This window comes from Pteropus vampyrus, unplaced genomic scaffold (assembly GCF_000151845.1).
Source record: "Pteropus vampyrus isolate Shadow unplaced genomic scaffold, Pvam_2.0 Scaffold127, whole genome shotgun sequence".
Taxonomy (NCBI): Eukaryota; Metazoa; Chordata; class Mammalia; order Chiroptera; family Pteropodidae; genus Pteropus; species Pteropus vampyrus.
The window spans coordinates 2,483,808-2,493,375 of NW_011888908.1; the positions used below are offsets into that span (position 1 = coordinate 2,483,808).

A 9,568-nucleotide genomic window follows, 5' to 3' on the forward strand; every position below is an offset into this window, starting at 1 on the left:
TTCAGTGTTGTAAAACTAAAAGTTCCTCTAGAGTCAGGAACAAGACAAGGATGCCCTTTTATTTAATATAATATTAGAAGTCCTAGCCGGAGCAATTGGGCAATAAGAAGAAAAGGTATCCGAATTGGAAAAGAAGAAGTAAAACTCGCTGTTTGCAGATGAAATGATATTATATACAGGAAACTCTAAAGACTCCATCAAAATACTGTTAGGACTAATACAGTAAAGTTACAAGATACAAATCAATATACAAAATGGGAGAAGGGGGTCAAAAAGTACAAATTTCCAATTACAAAATGGATAAGTCATGGGGACGTAATATATAGAATGGTGACTATAGTTAATAATAATGTTTTGCATATTCAAGTAGCTAAGAAAGTGGGTCTTGAAAGTTCTCATCACGAGAAAAACATTTTGTGATTATGTTGGTGATAGATGTTAGCTGGACTTATTGTAGTGATCATTGCAATTGTATACAAATATTAGTCTATGGCCACGCCACCCTGAACGCGCCTGATCACTTCTGATCTCTGAAGCTAAGCAGGGTAGGGCTTCGTTAGTACTTGGATGGGAGACCAACCTGGGAATACCAGGTGCTGTAGGCATTAAAAAATATATAGAGAGAGAATCATCGTATGCCTGAAATTAATATACTGTTACGTCAGTTATTCCTCAAAAAAAAAAAATCCTTTAAGCAAGAGTATATGGTTGGTTATGTGAAAGAATGTTCTTTTAGGTAAGGAAATAAGGAATATGAAGTATGAATAATAACATTTTCAGATGGGAGCTTATTTCGCACTCTAATAAAGAAAAGTTCTGTGGTTGTGGCAAGCTGTATGTCTCAAATTAAGGTTATGATTTGCTAGACATACAAAGAGCTGCATCTTTAAATGACTTAACAGGACATTTTCAAGCAACTCAGCACTTGGCAGATTTAGTTTTGATGAGCAGGAGCAGGTGGGTGGCTCAGGCTTCTCAACCTTGAGAAGATGACCCCAAATGACATTTGTGTTTTTTTCCCCCGATCGATGCAGGATAGAATAAGATTTAGTTCGGGAACTCGGGAATGGCATATCAGCTGTTCTGGAGAAAGGGAGAAGAAAGTGTGACAGACAGATAGAAATAAACACGTGAAACGAAAGCACAACATGACAGGAGCCCTGGGAAGCGTGCCGGCAGGGAGTCTGTGGCCTTGGTAGTAACCTTCCAGAACGGTTTCTGTTTAGTACAAAGAAATTAAACCCAACCAGCAGCGGCACGCTCACAAGCGCGCACACTTTTGTGACTTCTGAGTGGGAGGCGCCGCCTCTTTTCTACAGCTGGGCGAGCGAGAGGCCTCAGTGCTGAGGGAGAACACCGCCATGCTGGCTCGGTCTTTTCAGAGCTTTAGGAAGCTCTCGGTGCTTTGAAAACTATGTACTTTTTGTGAAATGGTTTCCAGTGGTACCCATTTTGACCCGATCTTTCACTTTTTCTAGGGATTCTATTTTCTTCCTGAGCCCCCTCCTCTTCTGTGTCCTGTCCTGTCTTCCCTTCCCCATCCGGGTAGAATTTCTGGCACTGGCCTGTTTGCCAGCGAGAAGACAGCTGTTCGTGAAGGAGAAACCCCTTTCTCGTCTCCTGGGCTGCGCCGGGAGCCTAGACTCCGAGCTGGGATGGATGGGGCTGGGCCGTGGGCCTGTCCTCGTGGAAAAGGAACCACCCCCCCTCCCCGCACCCCGTACCCCATCTTTTCAGAACATGGGCAAGTTCTGGCTTCTCGTGAAAGATCGAAATCTGTGAAGTCATTAGTTGGCCTACCTTTCTAAAAAAATTCTTTGGCGGGTTAATCATTTACTTAACATTTTATATTTGGGAGCATATGACAATGGGGACAGAACATGGTCTCGCATGGCTTCTCAGAGAAACTCCTACAGAGTGTTCTTTGGGACTGGACGTAAAAGCTAAGAATACTGAGAGAATCCACGCCGTTGGCTCGAACGGGGTCAGAGTGAGGTGTTTGAGTTTGGTTTTGATTGTTTGCTTGGTATGAACATTCTATCAGATTCACTTATGTTCAGATCTCTCACTGAATTCATAAGTTTTGCAAACCAAGATAAAGGGATATACATTAATATATGTTCACACCCACATTTAAGAAAAAATAGACTCCTATCAGTTTGTACGGTTCTTTCTTACTTTCAAAATATCACCTTCTCCCTTGTTACATCTTCTTAGATATTTCTGAGTCTGTTTATACTGATGAAATGGAAAATTAAGTAGCTGTTTGTATAACATGAATCCCCAAAAGATTTACAGATGAAATAGATGATTTAAAAATTGTTACTTTAGTTTTTTTTTAACTTTTAATTCCATTTTTATTTTGCCCCGATATACATATACACACACATACACATATATACATATGTAGAAATGTATGTACATAATTTTATGAACAATGATCACTTGATTAAGGTAATGCTTGCCAATCTTCTCCACTGTAAAGTACTATTTTTCTCTTTGCAATTAGTAAACAATTTGTGAGGCTATGCTTTCTGACTGTTTCTCATCAAATTTTCAGCCACTAATATCAGCATCTACCGATAATTTCCTAACTCTGTAATGCCAAGTAATACATGTAGAAAAAATGATAGAGATAAAAAATCAAAACTTTTTATAAAAAATAATCTGCAACACTCCATTTTTATAGATGCTGTAACCTACCTATACATAATTTCCACGGTGATATGAAGAGGAAATGAAATAATAGTGATTTATAGTGCAAATGATATGTATTTCAGTAAGCGAATGTTTTGGCCCTTCTATAGGAGAAAGCATGCTGAAGGGGTCAGAAGTGAGCGAGTCATGGCGATGCAGACAGCTAGGCATGCAGAGATGGCTTACCGATGTCTCAGATTGAATCAGTGGTATTAGTAACGTGATTTTTGAAAACAGTGAACAACTCTTGGTAAAGTTTGGAACAAAATAGTGCAAAATGTTCTCTTGATTCATCCCATAGCGGCAACCCTGCGAATCTCCAAAACACATTAAAATAGTATGTAAACTGAGTTTAAATCTAAAACATAGACATAGGATTTAGACAATTATTAATAGGGGTTTACCTACTTGGATGCTGGGCGAGACCCTCGACAAAGCATATAGGATGAGGACTAGTTCCTTGCACTGTGGCCCCAGCCAGCTCCTTGCAGGACATTTGCCATCTCTGGCCTTCACCCACGGAGTGTCTTTAGGATCCTCTAACTATCGAGATAGTAAAACAATCCCCACAAATGTCCAAAATGTCTACTGGAGGTGCTCACACGGGTTAAAAAGTGTTAATTTAAGATTTCTCGCAAGCACAGATTACTGCTGCCCAAATCAAAAAAAAAAAAAAAAAGATTATATATTAATTTTTTTCTTTGCGTTCCTTAGTAATTAGTCCCTCACCTCTTTGTTTTAGACTTCTCTGCTGCATCTGATAGGTCTTGGACACTTGAGGCCTTTATTCTTCCACAAATGCATACTGTGTTGACTTGAGGTTTAGGAGAAGCGTGTGAAGTAGCATGATCCCCCACACTTAGCACTATGTGGGGATGAATATGCAGATCAGTATCTCCTTCAGTTAAGACCAGAAAGACAGGAACATTTCTTAGAACTCAAACCAAGGCGTCAAACGTTCCACACGCTTCTCCCCCTGATATTTTGTAGATATCTTTAACTTTCCTTTCAAAGGTTTTGCATCTTGGTGTTCCTGAATTTAGATTAAAATCTGGAACGGAAGTGCGATCAGATAATAGGAAGATCTGATTTTAAAAGGCCTTGACACACTGCAATAATTATAAACAAGTGCTTGAGCAACCAGCATCCAATGCGGAGAACCAGCCTGTCGCTTATCTAAGTAATCGAGAACGTTTTGACAAAGGCGGATCTGGTCCATCTGATCAATTAATCAGCTGTAAACAACAATAACGTGAACTAGTCAAAGGAATCTTAAGGAAGGAGAATTCTATTTGATCTGAGGGGTGTTTTGTCGTCTGAGATTGGGCAGACAAGCCACGTCACTCACTTGTCACCATTCCAGCATGCCTTCAGTCAGTTTGGTCTCTGTCTCTCCGTCTTTTTCTCTCTTGCCTTCTGAGGCCTCATAATTTCACCTTCTTTAAATGCTTTCATGTTCCAGCTTTTAAAATATGATGAGTCTGACTTTTGAGCTGACCAAATGATTTCCTTACATTCACGCTCTAAAATCACATTTACAAATTTTCATAGGTCAGCAGCAGAGAGAAACGGCAAGTGCCCGCCGAGCGAAGACGGGTGACATTAATTGTGTGGCTTTTAAATGTGTGGCTTTTCCTTTGTTCTTTGAGATTGTTTCATGCCACCGTCCCCATCAAGCAGTTTCTTCCTCAGGAGTGTTCTGGGTCCTTTGACCTGGATCAGTTCCTGCTTTGACTTGTGGCAACATGACAAACTGGCCTGACAGGACAAAAATGAGTCGATTATTTCAGACGAATTTGCTGGGAGTTTCATTCACAATACAGGAGAGGCTAATGAGTAGAAAGAAAACTGGGACAGGCACCTCCTCCTCGTCCCTTTGTCCCTTTGTTCCATCCATTCAGCAAATGTTTACAGTCCTTTTATGTCTCTTAGCAGGAGACTCTGAGGGAGGGAGCCTGGGTCCCCAGCCACAGTTGATTGGAGGCAGGGTGGAGGTTCAAAGGGTTCAGAATGAAGAGTTAGACTGCCCGGATGCCCTTCCTACTGGCTAACCTGTCTGAACCTCACACTCCTTATAAAGATAACACCCGTTTCGTCTCCAACACAGTGCGATCGTGATGGGCAAGTGAAACAAGGAAATTTCAAGTACGATTAAAAAAATTTTTTTTTTGTACTGAGACACTAGGCAGCTTTTTTGAGACCATATAGCTGAGAATTAAGTTTTGGGAGTCTGGGGTCCAAATCTGACAGCCAACCAGATGGTAGCCCTGCTCTGCGTCTCCCAGGACAGCCGCAAGGACTGTGTGTGACTGAGCAAACCCTCTGAATGAGGGCGGAGGGGACAGAACAGGCTGGCCATCCTATTGTCTCTTCAACCTCAAAACGTCAGCACCGAACTCATCATGTCTTAAGCTTGGCCGTAGGCTACCACCTGCCCTTCGTGGTCCTCTCTGGCCCTAATACCCCCGTCTTTCGAAGCTGACGGCACCGAAGGCAGCCGCGTCCTCCTCCAGCGTGGTCCTCGGCGGCACTGATGGGGACGAACACAGGGCCAGAGTGGACATGGCTCTGGCAGCCTGTGAGCCACGTCGTCGTTTGCTCACAGAGCTATTTACCGAGTCTGCCAAGAATGGAGAATACCTAGAGTAGGTTTTCTCAAAATAATTGAACAAAATCAATGACAAATGATAAAACTGAAGAAAAGGAACTGGATCTAGAGTTAGATGACTCAGGCTCTCTATTTACTTTTCATGAGGCTTTGGGAAAACTGCTTGGCCTTTGACACCTCAGTTTCCCCATCTGCAAAAGGAGGCTAACGACAGCCCATGACAGAGCTACTGGGAGAGCCAGATGGACAGCGTGTTCTGTTTGTCATCAGCTGAACTGCTCCCTGTGGCACAATGAACACAAAGCAGATTTGTGTTGTTTTGTTGTTAAAGGCAATTGGAAAGGGATCAAATATGTGGTGACAGAAAGAATTCTATGGGCAGTGAACATACTGCTGAACTGTACACTTGAAACTTATTGGATTTCATTAACCAGTGCCACCATAATAAAAATTAAAAAAAGGAAAGGCAATTGGAAGGAACCTAGAATTTCCTGAGCATTTATTATGAACCTGACAATGTTAGGAATTGTATATATAGAATCATACTTAATCTCCCTAACGGTTCTGTGAGGTAGGGGTTATTGTCTCCATTTTTGTCAGAGAGCTTAAGTAACTTGTCTAAGACCACACACTGCCAAGCAGACTTGCCAGAGTTCAAGTCTAGGCTAGGCTGACTCCCAAACCCTTGCTCTTCACCTGACACCTGCTGCCTCAATAACAGAACAAATATATATTTTGATTCTAGGTGGTACATTAGTGATGTCTCTGCTTGGATATTCAGGGATAAAACAACCCTCCCCCGTAATCCAATCTTCGTATCTTAATCCAAATGAGAGTTCTGTATCTGAGAAAGGAAAGGCCATGCTAAGTGCATGTATCAGAGATTCAAAGCTAAGGCTCTTCAAATCTAAGTATCAGGACAAGGATGCTAAGTTACGGGACTGCCTTGAGATTCTATAGGGAGAGGCAACAACCACAGTAATGGCCTGAAGCCAAACACATGCCATCAGCAGGTGGTCGAATCAACAAAACCAGTTGAATCGACAAATCCGGTTGAATCTGGCTGCTGGGAAGCATTTCACAGCATCCGTGCTGGCCAGAGCTTAAATTCACTCGATTTAAGTGAAAACTATAGACAGAAAATGCAGCAAATTCCTAGAGGAATGTGTTAAGTGGAAACTGAAGTGTAAACCTTTAATTATTTTGTTTCTGGGGAACTCAGACGGTTAAAGATCTGGGTATTTTTAGATCTGTTTAGTCCATGGCCAGTTTTTGGCATTATGTTTAGAGTCACATTTTAAAACTGGCCCCCTGGATTGCAGAAAGACAGAAAACAATAAAGCCATTTGGTATGACTAGTTATAAAACTTAGTTAGTGCTTTTTAAAAATAGTTCCAAACCAAATTAGCTCTGGGCACCAAGGATTGCCTTGCCTCAAAAAAAATAGATTTGTTTGCTGTCAAAAAAAAAAAAAAAAAAAAAAAAAAACCCAAAAAAACCCTCTAACCCAACAAAACCCTCCACCCACATGATTTGTTATAAAACCCGAGACTCTTAATGCTTTTCCAAGCCACTTGCCTTAGATCAAATCATTTAAATGAGGAAAAAGACATCTGATGTCTTCAAAGAATGGGACAAATTATTTGTTGTTAGATTAGTCTCAAATTGTCAGGGAGTCTACGGCCGTGCCCCCCTGAACGTACCCCATCTCGTCCAGTCTCGGAAGCTAAGCAGGGTCAGGCCTGGTTAGTACTTGGATGGGAGACCACCTAGGAAGACCAGGTGCTTGTAGGCATAAAAAATAAAAAAAATAAGGGATTGTAAGCAAAGTCCTTGCAATCTGTGAGGTCAGCCAAGGGTTAACTCCCCTAAAAAGAAAAAAGAATTGTCAGAGAAAGAAGAAAGGTAGAAATGGTGGATAATGTAGCATATTAACCACAGTGTGAAAGTGTTTCTAATTCCTAATGCAAATTTGTTTCAACACCGATGTTATATGGCTAGAAAACTGGGATTTATAGTTTTACTGGATAGACCCCTTAATGTACGTGAACAGCTGATTGCATGATTTGGACATTTCTTTCATCTACTCAGCAGAAGAGATATAGATGATATCTAAATGAACAACGGTACAATTACAGCAACAAAAATGGCAGAAGTCATTTTATGGAGATTTTATATTTTAGGCAATAGCGAGAGCTGTCATTTGCTCACAGAAGATGCTAAAATCTGACAGATACTGACAAATGAAAACCTCATTTCTGCAGTGCTCTGTGAGTGATTGAGGGTTTTCAGGCCTCAGCTAAATTCTCGCCTACACTGGTCCTCTGGCTGTTTTATTAATACCAATGTTTGATAGAGTGAAAGGCTAAGAGAAGCCTGTCTTACCATCATTCGGTTCATATCACTGAATAAAATACAACTGACTTACTAGTGATTCACCCTGCCTTCCTGAATAATTTTGAATAATTTCTTTCCTAACCACTGCAGGTTCCTGAAATCAAATTGGTATCTTAGAAGTCCTGATGGTGTAATTATAATAATAACAACAGGGACAATGATGACTACTCTGCTGCTACCACTTATTAAATGCATGGTACTGAAATAGATACTTTGGTACTGAAATAGATACTTTACATGCATTTCTATATACCTGATAACCGCCCTGTAAAATAGTTATTATTAGCCCAATTTTATAAATGGCGAAACTGAGCATCTTAGAGCTTACACAGTTAAAATAAGGGGAATGTTACAATTTGAATCTAAGTCAACCTGATTTAAAACAAAGTTCTTTCCATTGTATAATGGGGGGGTGGGGGGAAGTCAAGGAAAAGATAAAAGGAAAGGTTTTCTCCAGGAAGTGACCTGCAAAATGGCAAACTCGCTTTGCTCCCCTTCACAGGGTTCTGAGACGAAGACATAAATATGATGTAGAAACACACTTGCATTAATTCTAAGTGCGGAGATGCAGGTCAAAACCTGCAGGAATTCTCTAGATACCCTTCTAAACAGGTGTTGTTTAAATTAACCCAGCGTAGCAGAGTAGAAAAGCTGCCTTACTTGTTTGCCAGAAGCACTGGTCAGATAGAACCATTAAAATGCACGACTTCTCTAGTGAGTTATCTGCTTTTGCCCGGAAATCTTAAAATAGACTTCTTTATGAATGTGAAGGCTCACTAATTCTCCTTTTGCGAATCCCCAAACCTTATAATTTTTACTAAGTGCTTGAGAATCTCACAAATGCTAATATCAGGGCATTTTAGTCTATCACAAGTATTTTGTTTAAATTATTATTGCAAAATCATATTCAGCATTTCCTACAAATGACTGAAATGAATCTCAATTTACCAAATAAGGAAAGTATTTAGTGGAGCTGATCCCTGATCTCTTCTTACTGATAGCAATTCAGTCGAGCATTTGCCATTATCTGTACTATTATTTAAGGTTATCCGCGTGGCATTTTATTTATGCATTTAATTATTTACCTCATAGTATTTAGATATTAATTTAGCAACCCGAAAAAACATTTATTGGTCTGGGACACTTCCTTTTTGCTAAGAGAATTCAAGCTTTGTGTAAATCCTTATCTGTATACCTGTGGCGAAATCAGAACACACGAAAACTTTGCTCAGCTTCGTTTGTCACCAGTTATTAATATAGTTGAGTCACGAGTTAAGTATCTGGAAGCAACTCCCACTCAACTAATTGGACCAGAGTTGAAAAAATCCTATTATGATTTGTCTGAGGTTACGTAGGCTTGGCTAAAAATGCTCTGTCTTATCCTTATAGTATATTAAAAATTGTAAAGGCTATATAATAACCGAATAGCAATGCCTTTATCTCACGAGACATCTCCTAGCTGAAGTCTTTCTTTGCTGTCCCCAAGCTGATATAAACCTTTTCTCTTACTGCCTAAAGTACTTAGGTCATATCTTTTTCTTATGCAAGACCGCCTGCTGGAATGATTCTTTGTGCATAGCGCCAAAAGGCATCCCACTGGCTGGACTAATTACAGAAGCTTACCCCTTCCTCTACGTCTGGATAAGGCTGCTCCGTGCCAGCTCTGTGTGGACCGGATCTCAGCCCCACTGTCTTTCCTTGTTGCGTGTTGGCCTGTCCTATGCTATGTATAATCTGTCCTGTTACTTGTATTTTATCACTCATTCAATCAACAAATGTTTAACAAGCACCTATTATAAACCAGGCGATGGGTAAGCTCCGGCGAACACAACAATGAATAAGGCACAGACTCTGAGTTATGTCAAG

General features: G+C 40.5%; 2 pseudogenes; both read left to right on the forward strand.

Moving 5' to 3' along the window:
• The first annotated feature begins 485 nt into the window (after positions 1-485).
• LOC111744110 lies at positions 486-605 on the forward strand (annotated as a pseudogene).
• A 6,375-nt stretch (positions 606-6,980) lies between these two features.
• On the forward strand, positions 6,981-7,100 carry LOC111744125 (annotated as a pseudogene).
• The last annotated feature ends 2,468 nt before the right edge of the window (positions 7,101-9,568 follow it).